Here is a 17,996-nt window from a genome sequence, read left to right on the forward strand (position 1 = left end):
AGAATCCCATGTATTCCACAATTCCACAAGAACTGAATTCACTTGCTGCCACAGAACTAAGCACCAGAATCTCAGCTTTCATTTTAAAAAAGCATTTCTAGTCCTTACTGTTGCGAAGATAATTTGAAAATATGACTCAAGGGTAACTAGAGGATTATATACACTTTTTTGCTTCTGTAGACTGAGTCCATTGCACATACCAGGTTCCCCTAGTGCCATCCCTCCCCAGGTGTTGTGTACCCCTCATTCCTCCTCCTCCACGGCAAGGGTTTCATATGCCTCCCACATTTTCCCCTTGCCACATACCAGGCACGTGTCCTTCATGTCACCCTCACACTATACCATCTCCCCCTTCTTCCTCCACGCCAGAGGTTCAGTGTGTTCTAACCCACCCCCCACATTCTCCCCATGCCAAGGTCCCCATTTCCCCCTTCTCTTCATGTCATGAGCACTGGGTGTGCCCCCATTCCCTCCTCTCTACCACCTCTTTCATTTCTTTGGTTTCTGTTTCTGAGGGAAGTCTTTAAGGATGTCCACATTTTTAGAAACTGTATTGGGAGAATCAGCACAGCTGAGATGGGTGAGTATATTATGTTGGAATGTTTTGATGACAGCCAGCAACTAGTTCTACAGACAATTACAGAAGTGATCAAAGCAGCTGGGTCTGCTAACCAGAAGCCAGAGGCTTCATGTGTCCCACATTTTCCGCTTTCCAAGTTTTTACCAAAATCAGAGTTCTGCCTACTGATGCTTAGAACAGTCCCTATGCAGTGGTGTTGTAGCCATGTTGGTCCTAGGATGTTAGAAAGACAAAGTGGGTAAGGTAATATCTTGTATTGGACCAACTTCTGTTGGGGAGAGAGACAAACTTTCGAGCTACACAGAGAACTTCTTCAGGTCTGGGAAACGTACTCTTGAGTGTCACAGATAAACACAAGGTAGAACAGATAGCTTAGCATAAGTAGTTGGCACATATTCTAAGATTCCTTTCAAGGCAAAGAGGCCTGTTAACACCCATATAGTGATAGGGCAAAAAGGGTGGTTAGTGGGTTACACGTTGTTGTAATAAACCATAAACAGTCCCTGAAACTTTGGAATTGAACTGATAATGGCCTTCAAAATTTATCAGACTGAAAAATGCCATCAAATTGATTGTCAGACCTCACTTTGCTTGGCCAACCAAAGTACTGATACCCTTTTCAGAACGTACAGAGCATCAAACAACAGCTTTAAGAGATGAGAACATTCCCATTCATCTCAACCAGAGCCATGTAGACTCTGATTCCTTGGCCATGGCATATATTTATTTGTTTGTCTTTTGAGATGCCACAAAATTCTGCATTTTTGCTTCACAGTTTCCCATTCTGCTGTAGCCAGGTGCTCATCAATGTATTTTCTGTCTCCCTGACTGCAGTGGCCTTTGGGTCTCTAGTGTTCCCCACAGGGGAAGTTAAGTGGATTACAGTGAGGACAGCATCCATGGCTACAGGCAGCAAGAATTTGGAGAGCCAGAGCTGAAGTCCAATGGGACAACCAGAAGCTGGGCTGCCTGGAAGGATAAGCTTCTGAAGCCAGGCCCCTCCACCCTCAGCATACACAGGGACAGAGGGGAGAGGTGCTTCTGAACCAGGCAGACTGCAGGAAATCGTAGGAGCCAAGGCTTGTGGAGTGGAGCCAGGCCACCTGGAGAGCACAACAAAAAATCCTATCCTTAAAAATATCAATGAACTTTACACCAAATAGTATTGTCAACTGTGAGCCATAGCAGTGCATGTGAAGGGGATAGGGATGCAGGATATTACACAGTAATAAAAAATATTAATGTTAAGGAATTTAGGATTGTGCCTAAAAATTTAGTCCAATTATTCCAGAGTCCTGATTTATAACTCCTTTAAAAAGAGCAGCTATCACTCCAACTACAACGAACATTCAGGAGGTTCCATCTGAACACAACAATATGGGACTCAAATATAAAAATTATAAACACTACGTTACTTTATTCTCTTCCCTCCCCCACCTACAAAGTGCCCCCCAAACTTCCTAGTGGAGACACAGAAAAGGGATCTCTCAAAGGAAGGAGGGGAGGATAGATGACCCTTTTGAGGCCCCACGAGAGAATGACAAATGGGCCAGTGGAAAGAGGGAGTCAGTGAATGGACCAATGGCCCTTGACTCTCCCAGTGGATGGTGGGGGGGGGGGGGAAGGGCAGGACTGATAGCAACCTGTCCAAGACACTGCTCCTCATGCTCACTCTCCCTCCTTTGCCATTACTGTAAGAACTTCCTCATGTGAACATGAACCATGTGATGCAATTACAAAAAAAGTGAATATTCTGAGGTGTTGTGATGCTTCTTGGGGGTACCCAGGGTAGGTGGTAGTGAGGTACCTCACAACTCTTGGTGTGAGGAAGGTTTGGGTCAGCTCCCCAACTCCAGCTGCCATGGCAACCAGCCCTGCCCTCTAGCAATCACAGGCCCGGCTGTCATTCTACAATGACACATCTGGGTTAGGAAATTGCATGTAAGGCCATGAATGTAGGGCTGGGGCAGGGGGTTGGGGAGCAGGAGGGAGTGCGGTGTACAGGAAGGGGCTCAGGGCAAGGGGTTGGGGCGGAGGAAGTGTGGGAGGAAGCTTAGGGCAGGGGTGCAGAGAAAGGGACAGAGTGTGGGAGGGGGCTCAGGGCAGGGAGTTGAGGTTCAGGAGGGGTGCGGCAGGGGGCTCAGGGCAGGGGGTTGGGATGCGGGATCCAGCCCGGCACCACTTACCTGGAGCAGCTCTGGGGTGGCAGTGGTGCACAGCGGGGCCAAGGCAGGCTCCTTACCTGCCCTGGCCCCATGCCGCTCCCGGAAGCGGCTGGCACCATATCCCTGCGGCCCCTGGGGGGAGGGTGGGGGGCAGAGGGCTCCGCACACTGCCTTCACCTGCAAGTACCTCCCCCAAAGCTCCCATTGGCCGTGGTAGAGACTGACAGCTCACGGCCCCCCTGAGGGGTCCAGACCCCCAGTTTGAGAACCCCTGGACTAGATGATCATGTTGGTCTCTTCTGACCTTAAAGTCTATGAGGCAAACTGACAGCATACATTTCTCACTCAGACTTACAGACTGGCTGTAAAGCGCTGCTAGGATATTGGGTGAGGTAGATACGAGGTTATTTTATTAATGAAATCTATGCTCTATAATGCATGTTATGATTTTATTTTACACTAGGGCTGTCGATTAATTGCAGTAAACTCACACAATTAACTCAAAAAAATTAATCGAGATCTAAGTTTCCTGTAAGCTGCGCAACAGGCTATCAAGGGCCACACAGGCAGGGAGAGGTGCCCCTCCCCCAGCCCCACTCTGCACCACCAGAGCTCCTGCAGCCAGGATAACAGCCAGGAAGAGGCACCTCTCCCCCCGGCCCCACTGGAGACGCCCTCCCCAGCCCAGCTCCACCAGAGCTGCCACAGCTTTGGAGAGGCACCCTTCGCCTGGCCCAGCCGAGCCAGAGCTGCCGCAGCCAGGGAGAGACAGCCAGAAAGAGGCACCTCTCCCCCAACCCCGCTGGAGCTGCCATGGCCGGTGCGCCCCTTCCCCTCCCCCAGCCCAGACCAACTCTGCTGGAGCTGCCACAACCTGGGAGAGGAGCTCCTCCACCGGCCGAGCCAGAGCTGCTGCGGCCATTGAGAAGCACCTCTCCCCTGGCCCGGACCCAAGCTGCTGTGGCGAGAGAAGCTCTGTCCCAGCCTTGAGTCCCCTCCCGCACCCCGAACCCCTCATCCCTGGCCCCACCCCAGAGCCCGCATCCCCATCCAGAGCCCACATCCCCTGCACCCCAACCCTCTGCCCCAGTCCTGAGACCCCTCCCACATTCCAAATCCCTCGGCCCCACACCCACCACACATCACCTCCATATTGGTGCACATTACAAAATTCATTCCCCACATGCACATAAAAAATTAGAGGGAAGACTGATCACAATTTTAAAAATTAATCGCAGTTTTAATCACCCTGTTAAACACAACACCAATTTAAATTTATTCAATATTTTGGAAGTTTTTCTACGTTTTCAAATATATTGATTTAAATTACAATACAGAATACAATGTGTACAGTACTCACTTTATATTATTTTATTAAAAATATTTTCACTGTAAAGATGATAAACAAAAGAAACTATTTTTCAATTCACCTCATACAAGTACCATAGTGCAATCTCTTTATCATGAAAGTGCAATTTAGAAAGGTAGACTTTTTTTGTTACATAACTGCACTCAAACACAAAACAATGTAAAACTTTAGAGCCTACAAGTCCACTCAGTCCTACTTCTTGTTCTGCCAATCACTGAGAAACAAGTTTGTTTACATTTACAGGAGATAATGCTGCCAACTTCTTTTTTTACAGTATCACCAGAAACTGAGAATAGGCATTTGCATGGCACTTCTATAGCCGGCACAGCAAAGTATTTACGTGCCAGATATGCTAAACGTTCATATGTTTTGGCCACCATTCCAGAGAACATGCTTCCATGCTGATAACGCTCGTTAAAAAAAATGCATTAATTAAATTTGTGACTGAACTCCTTGTGGGAAAATTGTATGTCTCCTGCTCTGTTTTACATCCGCATTCTGCCATGTATGGTAATATCAGTCTTGGATTATGACCCAGCATGTTGTTTGTTTTAAGAATACTTTCACTGCAGATTTGACAAAATGCAAAGAAGATACCAATGTAAGATTTCTAAAGATAGCTACAGCACTCGACCCAAGATTTAAGAATCTGAAGTGCCTTCCAAAATCTGATTGGAACAGCATGCTTTCAGAAGTCTTAAAAGAGCAACACTCCAATGCAGAAACTACAGAACCTAAACCACCAAAAAAGAAAATCAACCTTCTGCTCGTGGCATCTGACTCAGATGATGAAAATGAACATGCGTTGGTCTGCACTGCTTTGAATCGTTATCGAGCAGAACCTGTCATCAGCATGGACACATGTCCTCTGGAATGGTGGTTGAAGCATGAAGGGACATATGAATCTTTAGCGCATCTCGCACATAAATATCTTGCAAAGTCGGCTACAAGAGTGCTATGTGAACGTCTGTTCTCACTTTCAGGTGACATTGTAAACAAGAAGCAGGCAGCATTATCTCCTGCAAATGTAAACAAACCTGATTGGCTGAACAAGAAGTAGGACTGAATGGACTTGTAGGCGCCAAAGTTTTGCATGGTTTTATTTTTGAATGCATTTATGTATTTTTTGTACATAATTCTACATTTTTAAGTTCAACTTTCATGATAAAGAGACTGCACTACAGTACTTGTATTAAGTGAATTGAAAAATTCTTTTTTTACAGTACAAATATTTATAATAAATATAAGTGAGCACTGTACACTTTGTATTCAGTGTTGTTATTGAAATCAATATATTTGAAAATGTGGAAACATCCAAAAATGTTTATATAATAGCATTTTGTTATTGTTTATTTGCACAGTTAATTGCAGTTAAACCTTCTAATTGCTTGACAGCCCTATTTTACACATAACCTTTTGAATATTTCTATTCACTATTACTCGAATCTCTATGCTTTGTTAAATAAACATACCCTTGATTTCACTATAAACCAGGGTGGATTTGATTTAATTCACTAGTGAGGAAGACTCAATTTAATCATGGATTTCTACATAAAAGTGCATTCTTGTTGGCGGTTATAACCTTAATACATATTCTTCACAACTCAGAAATAGATATGTAAGTTTCATTTTTAGAAAGTACGCACTATACATTTTTAAAGTGATTTATTTTGAAAACTTTTCAGATTAGTTTTACAGCTATACCAGAAAATGAATGATTGTTTGGTTATTTCATTAACCAAAGATAACTGAAGCAGATATTTATGAAGTCATTGGGAGGTGAACTATCTCCAATTCAACAGGTTAATCATTAATATTTGGAGAATTTTCTTGCCACGATGTATTAGGAGGAGAACATCACCAGACAGACATTTAAACTGTTTTATTTAACTAAAACAACAAACTTAGGTGTTCTGGATTTTTTTCTTCAACAGCAAACCTATGATATTTTAACAAAACAAGCATATGAATTTTTGAATTTAGTTAAACATTGAAGTTTTTTTAAATCAGGTTTGTTTTTGTTAAAATTCTTTTTAACTAAAATAGTTAAATGAATTTAAAAAAAAATTATATTGACTGTCAGTCAGGTCATCATGAGAAACTTAAAAGATTGGCTTCTGCAGCTAACTCAATTGTCTTCATCTTCATGTTCCTGTTTGTTCATAATCTGGAAAAGAAAAACAAGCTTTCCTGCTTTTTCAGGTGCCAAACGATTTCTCAATTTGGAATGAATTAGTCCAAAGGAAGAAAATATTCTTTCTACACTGACAGAAGCAGCTACTGCTGATAAAAGTGAGATTATCACTTCAACAGTCTCTGAATCCAAGTGCTTAAGTGCCTTCCACCAGTTCGATAGTGTGACTTTCTTTAAAATGTAAGCAAACATATTTCTTGAATGGTTCTTATTCCCAAACTGGGTCTCTTTTACGGCCTGCTGCCATTATAGGTTTCCCCTTCTAGTGAGAAAATGGAATGGTAGATCTCAAATCAATCAAGGCTACACTCTGAAAGACCTCAAGGCTTCTGGAATATGCTGCACAAACAGTTTCACTTTTGTTTCTACTGCTTGTCCCTCCCTTCTCACATTTATCTCCAGACTTCTTCTCCTTGTCCAGATCTACTCCATCCCCAACAATCTTCTATTCACTGAACTTTTTGAAATTTTGCACCTTTAGAGAGAGGTAAGGGACTGACTCTGTGTACACAAATTTGCAGAATGACAATAGGGTTGAGGTCTGTTATTTCTCAACTCTATATATTATTTATTTATTTTAAAATATTTTTGCTGTTAACAAGCATGTTATCTCTGGAGAGACAAATCCACAGTTTGAGAACTGCAAAACTAAGCATCTCTGATGGTATCTTCTAGACTGAGCATTGAGTCCCATTGGGTAGATAAAAAGATTAGCCTAAATAATCTATACAGAAGCCCCTGGAACTCCATAAGATTAGGTCCCTAACCGATGAACTATTGGAACTCATTTACAAAACTTTTCTTAAACATTACATGAATATATTGTCTCATACTATAGAATTAGAATTTATAATCCCTAGTCCATGATGAGATATCTTTAAGATATAATGTATCTTGACATTGATTTTTATCCACCCTGCTATAAACAGATCTAAGTGCTGTGAGTTAAGTGGAGCAGTAATCTAAGATAAAACTGGTAAACTGGGGAGTATTGCTTCTTTGGAAGTAGTGAATCAGTAAATACTGCAAGTGTCCAGCGGACCAGGGGTTAGACACTCCAGGGAGATGCACCCATTGCTGGTGGAGTTGGGGAGATGATCCCCGGCAAGCTAAGACAAGGCTTCCTAACGCTAATTGTAGGTGGTAGCGAGGTGCCTCACAACTGTGGGTACTCCCGGGAAGGGTCACAAGTCCCCAGAATGACATTAGCCTTTTTTTGTAATTACATCACTTTGTTGGCACATGTTCACTTTGTGATTCACTATAACCCCTTGATCCTTTTCTGCAGTAGTACTGTCTCCCCAATTATTACCCATTTAGTAGCTGTGCGTTTGATATTTTCTTCCTAATGCTTTGTCTACACTATGACAGGTTTCAGAGTAACAGCCGTGTTAGTCTGTATTCACAAAAAGAAAAGGAGTACTTGTGGCACCTTAGAGACTAACCAATTTATCTGAGCATGAGTGAAGTGAGCTGTAGCTCACGAAAGCTCATGCTCAGATAAATTGGTTAGTCTCTAAGGTGCCACAAGTACTCCTTTTCTTTTTGTCTACACTAGCACTTCTATCGGCAAAACTTTTGTCAGTCAAGGGTTTTACACCCGACTGACATAAAAGTTTCACTGACAGAAGCGTCAGTGTGGACAATGCTATGTCAGCAAGAGACACTCTTCCGCCGACATAGTTACCGCCACTTGTTAGGGGTGGTGTAATTATACCAGCGGGAGAGCTCTCTCCTGCTGGCACTGAGCAGCTACACAGTGGTGCAGCTGTGCTGCTGTAAGGTCTGTAATGTAGACATAGCTCAAGTGTACTACTTTGTACTTTTATGTACTGAATTTTATCTTGTTGATTTTAGACTAGTTCTCCAATTTGTCAGGGTAAAATACTTGCAACCCCTACCACCTTGGCATCATCTGCAAATTTTATAAGCATACTCTCCACTCCATTATCTGAATAATTCATGAAAATATTGAATAGTATCAAACCCAGGACAGACCCCTGCAGGACCCATTAGATACATCCTCCCAGTCTGACAGCGAACCAACGATTTCCTGCTTGCTTTTCAGATCTTGTGATAGACTTTATGCCCATGGCTACAACTGGGGAATTTTTAGAGCTCTCCCACTGCCATGCTATCAGTATTGTAACCTCTGCTCTGGAAGGACAAAAGGAGAGTCATCTAAGCAAGGGCTCCCAACATTGTTGACATGATCCACTAATGAAAAGCTAGAAACCAGCCTTCACCATCCTCCAGTACGGGGCAGAAACCATACCATCCACATATTACCCTCCATTTATGGTCCCCAATTTTGAAAATTATTTTGGGCTGAATACCCCACTCTATCCCATTCACTGCCCCAATAGTGCCCAGAGATGATGCTCTCCTGATAAGAGACCAGATCATCTTTTTCCACAGCCCAGATTATGTCCACACTGACCCTTCGTCCAATTTTTCTTTTAAAGACAGCAAGCTCTCTAAGGTAGAGACTGTCTCTTCATACATGTCTGTACAGTACCTGGCAAAACGAAGCCCTGACCTTGATCAGGGCCTTGGGGCACTACCATAACAAATTATAAAAACCTTAACTACAGACATTTCTGCTCCACCAAAAAGAATAATAGTCTGACTTGACTATACAGGCATCAGATCCCAATACAAACTCACAAGACCAGACAGAGATCCCCTTGTACTGTTGACAGAATAAAAGTTTAATGCATGTTTGTTTCATGAAACAATTAGCAATGTCCTCCCAATAGTAAGGGAGGCAGTATAAAGATTGGTTTGGAATTCTGAGAGAAATTTCAGAACGAGATTTTTCATACTATAACCTACTTTCCTCACTTTCAAATGTCTGTTATACTACCGCATTCCAATAAGGTTCTAAATAAATATTATATGCAAAAAAAAACTACATTAAAAGAAAGTAACAGTTGCAGTTAGTTACTCAAGAGCCAAAAAATGTAGAATTTTTTGGTGAACACAAGTTTAACTCTCCCCCCAGTGCATATGCATCATGTGTTAAGTTTATTCCTAGGGGCTCGGGCTACAAAGTTAGACTCACATTCTTCCCCATATTCATAGAGGATATGTCACTATTGACAATAAGTTTGTACAAAGATCCAGTGTCGAAGTATGCATTAAACTATTTATAAAATTACTGCTGTATCCAGGATTGTTCAGGAGAGAAAATACCGGACTCTTTCAGTCCCAGTCCTTTCCGCCCATCATTTGGGCATCTGAGAGTACAGTTACCTGATGGACACAGTGCAATTGTGTACACAAGTTATTAAAGCAATTGCAAATCTAAATCATGTGAACTCATGGGTACTGACAGCAGACAGTGAATTCATGGGTACAGTGCATCTACAGGCCATTGTAATGCTGTGTTAATCTGAAACTTAGGTTACATTCAAAAATCTATTTTCATACCCATAAAAACCAGAATGAAACTTAGTTTCTGCAGTGTTAACCTATTACAGAAGCTGATCAAGCAGACTGGAAGTCTGGTACCCCAGGTCTATGATTGCGTGCCATTCCAAAAACAATACACAAGTTTTCATATAACCTAAAATACAAGCTTTACACCTGTATTAGCAATTATTATAAATATACATGTTAGACTGCAGAAACACCCATATTTATAGTATCATACAATAGGCATTAAATCTTATGCATGCACATTCCAATTGGCCTGGCAACAGACACTGTGAGCCAGTAGGGCCACAATTCAACCTTACTGCAAGCCCTCATCCCCACTAATACACCCTAATGTTTTCTTCACTCAACCCTGACAGTCCCATAAGGATCCTTAAAAATTATCTGTGCTGTCCCAGGTCCAACACCTCCAGGGCTATGAACCCCCGGAACTGAAACATCCCAGCTCCACAGCAATTTACCACATAGCACCCTGGCTAGGAACCCCACACAGTGGGAACCCCTTTTAGCCCACTGCAAACCCTGTAATCAGCCCACCTCAACCAAAAGCCGCTGAAATCCCCCATGGCCAGCTGCCTACCCAAAAATGGCACCTTCCTAGCCAGGACCCTGCACTACCAAACTCCCTGAAGCTGGGAACCCCTTGGCAAGACCCCTCAATTCCCACCCTGTTCTGCAAACCAGGATCCTGCAGGCTGCCCTCATGACCTGAATCCCTCCCCCCCAACCCAAAGACTGCAGTCTCCCCAGCAAAATGTCACAGGCAGGAAACTCCTATTAACAAACTGACCCAACCCCAGCCATACTTCCTCACACACCACAACCACACCTCAAACAAGAGCACCTGCCTCTCCATGGCAAATCCCCAGCAAAGCCCCCACCCCCCACGAGCCCTCCCCAAGGCCCATGATGATTAACCTCCCGCCACCCCACTATGACCCCCTCCTCCAATGAGACCTATGGGGCAACCCCACCCCACACATAGAGACCCCCCACCCTGAGAACTTGCATAAACAACCACACATATCCCCAACTGAGAACCCACATAAGCGATGCCTCCTAGTGCCCTCTCCCGCCCCTGCCAGGAGCACTCCCACTGTTAAAGCCCCTAGCCCCCAGAGAGCCCATATGCCTGCCACCCAGCTGGAGCCAGCATGCCCCCCCACCCCAGAGCTCCCACCCAGGAGCCCACATGTTCTACCCCCCACACCTCCAGCGCACCCCTCCCACACACACACATTTCCAGTACCCACTGGACATCCGACTCCACACACACACACCCCTCCAGCGGCCCCCCCCGCATGTCCGACCCCCCTAAACACACAACCCCCCGCATGTCCGACCCCCCCTACTCTCACACAGCTCCAGCGTCCCCCCCGCATGTCCGACCCCCCCAAACACACGCACAGCTCCAGCGTCCCCGCCGCATGTTCGCCCCCCCACACACACACAACTCCAGCGTCCCCCCCGCATGTCCGACCCCCCCAAACACACGCACAGCTCCAGCGTCCCCCCCGCATGTTCGGACCCCCCCTACACACGCACAGCTCCAGCGCCCCCCCCCCGCGCATGTTCGACCCACCCCAGCGCCGGGAGCCCACATGCCCCGCCCGCCCCAGCGCCCATCCGCCGTGAACCCAGCCCGCCCCCGGGAGCCCCCCAGCGCCCCGCCCGCGCTCCGCGTGCCCCGCCGCCAGGCCTGGCCTGCGCGGGAAGCCGGAGCGGAATGGTGCCGTTCGCCGCCGCCTGCCCGGGGGGCGGGGTAGTTGGAGGCTCTCGCGGCTCCCGCTGTCGCCAACACCGCAGCAAACCGGGCGCCCCCTCACCTCAGACACCAACGGAACCGCCGCCCCAGGCCCGCAGCAGCGCCGAGAGGAAACCGGAACTTCCGGGGCAGCGCCCCCTGGCTGCACCATGGGACACAGAGTCCGGGCGCGCCGCCGCACCACCACTCCCAGCATGCACTGCACAGCCGCCCGCCGCGGCCGCTATGCGAGAGGCGGGTGGCGGACTACAGTTCCCAGGTGCCTTGCAGTTCATGCACGGACTCCGGCTTCTCCGATGGGGAGTCACCCTGCAACTTAGCGTAGAGCATGGGGCCAGGCGGGGCAGGCACCGAGCCGGGCAGCGCTTCCCTTTGCAGCCAGGCAGTTCAGATTAGCCCGCAGCACGCACAGCATTCACGCAGGCCTATGCAGCGCCCCCCCTGCCCCCCCGAGGCAGCACGCGGGCAGGCCACCCGCTCTGGTGGCACTAGCCCTAAAGCCCCAGCTCCTAGAGGCATGTGATTCCACGCGACTCCCTGCCAACATTAAAAGACAGGGAGATTCTAGCCCTGGTGGTTGCAACGAGGCAAATAAAGAAACAAAAATTATGATTTCAAGTCAATCTCAATATTTTGGGGGCTACCTCTCGATTTTTTAAAGTTCAAGGTTGGCAAATACCGCAAGAGACATAATTGTGAAACACAGCCACAAATCAATGTGAAGGCAATTGCCAATGAGACACATGACTAGAGGGGGGAAAGGGATGGCAAGAATGTAAGTTACTTCCCTAATAACATCAGCATGGCTACAGAAATGAGTGATTGACAAAGAGAAACATAACAGAGAAGACAACTGGCAGAGCTGAGAACCATAGGCACTGATCTCAGTGGAGCTGCAGATTTGGGCTTTGATGGAGCTAAAGCAATGTCTGGGTGCTACACTCGACTCGTTTGCAGCGAGTAAGCACTTGCATGATACATTCACTGAGTAAGTCGCTGTCTAAACCTGGCAGTTATTAAATCACTGGTAACTCAACCAGAAGAATGATCTGTCTAGAGCATCGAGACAGAGTGATTCTGATTACAGCAAGCAAAGGCCTCTGTTCTCTACTGATACGCAATGGTTCCACAGGCATGATGCTGTCATTACCTTCCACTAACATCACCTATGTTTTGACCTTCTGGAGGATATAAAAGGTTCCAGCTAGTGGCCTTGCCCATTTCATCTCATCCCAGCTCTTGCTTCGGGATTTGCTAATCTTAAGAACAGCCCCATGCTTGGCTGGCGAATGAGACCCCTTCGTATAGTAAATGGGGGTGCAATGAGGAGCACCCATGCCTCAGTTATTGTAATAATAATATCTAGCTCTTACGTACTGCTTTTCATCAGTAGATCTCAAAATGCTTTAAAAACGAGGTATTATCCCCATTTTACAGAAGGGGAAGCTGAATCACAGAGAAGCAAAATGACCTCCCCACAGTCACAAGCAGGTCTGGTCTCCTGAGGTCCCATCCAGGGATTTATTGATTAGGTCACATTGCCTCCCTGCTGCCACTATAGAAGTTGGAAAGTGTATAGGCAGGTGTCCCTCAAATACTTTCTTTGTTCAGCACTGGGTTTGGATGATGTGCAGTGAATGAAGTACAGGGCCACATATAAGGATTAGGATAACAATAAATATTGAACTGTTGCTTCCTTCGCTGAGCATTGTCCATACTGCGAATTAAATGAGGCAAATATCCAGTGGAAAAAATAGCTTGTGACAATGCATTTAAACACTGTGATCATGCAGTTATGCAGATGCACAAGGAGGCAGAGTTAAGATTCTGCAAAGCACATTAATTTAATAATTTCCTGGCTTTTGAGTGCTTCACTGTTCAGCCTTAATGTTATTTTAATCTCATTTTCTGTATGGAACTTCCTAGTCTTATTAAAAAGAAATTGAAATTCTTGTTACAAAAGAACGGCCATATGATATGGAAAGGCATGTGTGGACAGATCAGGGATCCTGCCTCAGTTATTGCATATGCAGTGTATTGTAGAGCATTCTACTGAGGTCTAGCACACAGCACAATATTTTCTTCTGCCCTTCAGTTAATGTTGTCAAAGAAATTAAGGGAAATAAGAAAAATTTTGTCAAGTGTATTAGCAGGGGAAAGAAATATTAATTAATATTAAGATAAGTTCATGGAGGATAGATAAATTCATGGAGGATAGGTCCATCAATGACTATTAGCCAGCATGGGCAGGGATGGTGTCCCTAGCCCCTGTTCATCAGAAGCTAGGAATGGGAGATAGGGGATGGATCACTTGATGATTACCTGTTTTGTTCATTCCCTCTGGGACACCAGGCATCGGAAGACAGGATGCTGGGCTAGATGGACCTTTGGTCTGATACAGTATGCCCTGTGACGGGTTGGATCACAGAAACCCCCTTGGGGCTGTCAACTGATGTGCCAAGACTACTTCTGCTCCTGCTTTCCTGCCCTGTCAGCTTAGGACTCCAGCACCCTCTCTTGCTGAGCCAGACACACCAGTGTGCTCCAACACAAATCCAGGGTCCAAACCATGCGCCTCAAAGCTGCAGACTTAACTGAAAGCAATTAAAGAAGTGTTCCAGCCTTTAACACTCAGATGTCCAATTCCCAATGGGCTCCAAACCTTAAATAAAGCTGTATTACCCTGTATAAAGCTTATACAGGGTAAACTCATAAATTGTTCACCCCCTATATCACTGACAGAGACACACAGACACACAGCTGTTTGCTCCCCCCAGGTACTAATACATACTCTGGGTTAATTAATAAGTAAAAAGTGATTTTATTAATTACAGAAAGTAGGATTTAAGTGGTTCCAAGTAGTAACAGACAGAACAAAGTGAATTACCAAGTAAAATAAAATAAAACACGCAAGTCTAAGTCTAGTACAGTAATAAAACTGAATACAGATAAAATTCTCACCCAGTAAGCTTCCTTTTACAGTCTAGTCTCCTTCTAGTCTGGATCCAGCAATCACTCACACCCCCTGTAGTTACTGTCCTTTGTTCCAGTTTCTTTCAGGTATCCTTGGGGTTAGAGAGGCTCTCTCTTTAGCCAGCTGAAGACAAAATGGAGGGGTCTCCCACGGGCTTAAATAGACTTTCTCTTGTGTGCAGACCCCCTCCTCTCTCCTATGCAAAGTCCAGCTCCAAGATGGAGTTTTGGAGTCACCTGTGCAAGTCATAGAATCATAGAATATCAGGGTTGGAAGGGACCTCAGGAGGTCATCTAGTCCAACCCCTGCTCAAAAGCAGGACCCATCCCCAATTAAATCATCCCAGCCAGGGCTTTGTCAAGCCTGACCTTACCATTACCCACATAGTATCTTGAATGTCCGCAGGAAGACTTCTTATGTGGACTAGAGCCTTCCAACATCCATTGTTCATTAAAGGCTTCTTGATTGGGCACTTAACTTTGCAAATTCCTTTCTAAAGAAGCTGACCAAGTGCCTTACTAAGGTTATTTAAAATCAGACAAGTATACAGCCAATATTCATAACTTTGAATACAAAAATGATACATGCATACAAATAGGAGGAACAGATTCAGTAGATCATAACCTTTACAGAGATATGTTACATGGTATGTGTAGCATAAAACATATTCTAGTTATGTCATATATACATTCATAAGCATATTTCCATAAAGCCTTATGGGGGGGCACCGTCACATGCCCATTCTTATGTTAATCAGAAAGTTGATCTATTTAATAAATGAGGGTGTGTGAAATTAATGAGGGTTCAAAAATGGTTGTAATCCTAACAAGAAAACAAAGAAAGGCTGGGATAATTGACCAAGTCAAGCAAGACCCCTCACTAGAGTTACCACCTGGCTGGTATTTGACCAGCCTGGCCTGTTTTTTTATGGATTTGCCAGTTGCCAGAAAAACAATTTAATCTGCTGCGGTTTTTCACATGGGTCTAAATGTTTGCATTATTATCACAATACACTGGGATAGCTAATGTTAAAAGGTTCTGTGTCCCGCTAAAAATGCTGCAGTTTTCCCACTTCCTCGATTTAAGCAATACCAGATCAAAACTCTTGAAAATATAGCAGCTGCCTGCCCACCAACACGCAAGCACACCTCACAGGTGTGAGAGAGGGTTTGAGTCACATATGTGAGACATTATCAATCTTATCAGAGAATCAGAGAATCATAGAATATCAGGGTTGGAAGGGACCTCAGGAGGTCATCTAGTCCAACCCCCTGCTCAAAGCAGGACCAATCCCCAACTAAATCATCCCCGCCAGGGCTTTGTCAAGCCTGACCTTAAAAATATCTAAGGAAGGAGATTCCACCACCTCCCTAAGTAACTCATTCCAGAGTTACACCACCCTCCTAGTGAAAAAGTTTTTCCTAATATCCAACCTAAACCTCCCCCACTGCAACTTGAGACCATTACTCCTTGTTCTGTCATCAGCTACCACTGAGAACAGTCTAGATCCATCCTCTTTGGAACCTCCTTTCAGGTAGTTGAAAGCAGCTATCAAATCCCCCCTCATTCTTCTCTTCTGCAGACTAAACAATCCCAGTTCCCTCAGCCTCTCCTCATAAGTCATGTGTTCCAGTCCCCTAATCATTTTTGTTGCCCTCCGCTGGACGTTTTCCAATTTTTCCAAATCCTTCTTGTAGTGTGGGGCCCAAAACTGGACACAGTACTCTAGATGAGTCCTCACCAGTGTCAAATAGAGGGGAATGATCACGTCCCTCGATCTGCTGGCAATGCCCCTACTTATACATCCCAAAATGCCATTGGTCTTCTTGGCAACAAGGGCACACTGTTGACTCATATCCAGCTTCTCGTCCACTGTAACCCTTAGGTCCTTTTCTGCAGAACTGCTGCCGAGCCATTTGGTCCCTAGTCTGTAGCGGTGCATGGGATTCTTCCGTCCTAAGTGCAGGACTCTGCACTTGTCCTTGTTGAACCTCATCAGATTTCTTTTGGCCCAATCCTCTAATTTGTCTAGGTCCCTCTGTAGCCTATCCCTACCCTCCAGCGTATCTACCACTCCTCCCAGTTTAGTGTCATCTGCAAACTTGCTGAGGGTGCAATCCACACCATTTTCCAGATCATTTATGAAGATATTGAACAAAACCGGCCCCGGGACCGACCCTTGGGGCACTCCACTTGATACCGGCTGCCAACTAGACATGGAGCCATTGATCACTACCCGTTGAGCCCGACAATCTAGGCAACTTTCTATCCACCTTATAGTCCATTCATCCAGCCCATACTTCTTTAACTTGCTGGCAAGAATACTGTGGGAGACCGTGTCAAAAGCTTTGCTAAAGTCAAGGAACAACACGTCCACCGCTTTCCCCTCATCCACACAGCCAATTATCTCATCATAGAAGGCAATTAGATTAGTCAGGCATGACTTGCTCTTGGTGAATCCATGCTGACTGTTCCTGATCACTTTCCTCTCCGCTAAGTGCTTCAGAATTGATTCCTTGAGGACCTGCTCCATGATTTTACCAGGGACTGAGGTGAGGCTGACTGGCCTGTAGTTCCCAGGATCCTCCTTCTTCCCTGTTTTAAAGCTGGGCACTACATTAGCCTTTTTCCGGTCGTCCGGGACTTCCTCCGATCGCCATGAGTTTTCAAAGATAATGGCCAATGGCTCTGCAATCACATCCGCCAACTCCTTTAGCACTCTTGGATGTAGCTCATCCGGCCCCATGGACTTGTGCTCGTCCAGCTTTTCTAAATAGTCCCGAACCACTTCTTTCTCCACAGAGAGCTGGTCACCTCCTCCCCATGCTGTGCTGCCCAGTGCAGTAGTCTGGGAGCTGACCTTGTTCATGAAGACAGAGGGAAAAAAAGCAATGAGTACATTAGCTTTTCCCACATCCTCTGTCACTAGGTTGCCTCCCTCATTCAGTAATGGGCCCATACTTTCTCTGACTTTCTTCTTGTTGCTAACATACCTGAAGAAACCCTTCTTGTTACTCTTAACATCTCTTGCTAGTTGCAACTCCAAGTGTGATTTGGCCTTCCTGATTTCACTCCTGCATGTATGAGCAATATTTTTATACTCATCCCTGGTCATTTGTCCAATCTTCCACTTCTTGTAAGCTTTTTTTTTGTGTTCAAGATCAGCAAGGATTTCACTATTAAGCCAAGCTGGTCGCCTGCCATATTTACTATTCTTTCTACACATCGGGATGGTTTGTCCCTGTAACCTCAATAAAGATTCTTTAAAATACAGCCAGATAAAATCTTATCTCTATGTGTGAACTCTCTAGATACTATAAGTGGCTGTTGGAGGGGGCAAGGGTTATGGAGTTGCTTTGTGGTTGGGGTTATGCCAGGCTTGCCTTGTGGGAAGGGTGCTGGGTTTTTTGTATTTCAAAAGTGGTAACCGTCCCCTTTCCCCCACTCAGGCCAGCCCTCCACACTCCAGCTAGATCCCCACACTCAGGCCGCTCACCTCCTGCCACTCTGG

The 17,996-nt window shown here is 45.4% G+C and overlaps 2 protein-coding genes across 2 annotated transcripts in view; one reads left to right on the forward strand and one right to left on the reverse strand.

Annotated features, from left to right (window-relative positions):
• RBM6 (RNA binding motif protein 6) overlaps window positions 1–11,656 on the reverse strand; it is a 144,181-nt gene extending 132,525 nt beyond the window's left edge. The window contains exon 1 of the mRNA XM_073352606.1: window positions 11,573–11,656. The gene's annotated coding sequence lies outside the window, so the exon portion shown is untranslated. The remainder of the gene's footprint in view (window positions 1–11,572) is intronic.
• MON1A (MON1 homolog A, secretory trafficking associated) overlaps window positions 1–17,996 on the forward strand; it is a 413,585-nt gene that overhangs the window by 358,788 nt on the left and 36,801 nt on the right. The gene's annotated exons all lie outside the window — the stretch shown is intronic.

Source organism: Lepidochelys kempii, chromosome 7 (assembly GCF_965140265.1).
Source record: "Lepidochelys kempii isolate rLepKem1 chromosome 7, rLepKem1.hap2, whole genome shotgun sequence".
NCBI classification, from domain to species: domain Eukaryota; kingdom Metazoa; phylum Chordata; order Testudines; family Cheloniidae; genus Lepidochelys; species Lepidochelys kempii.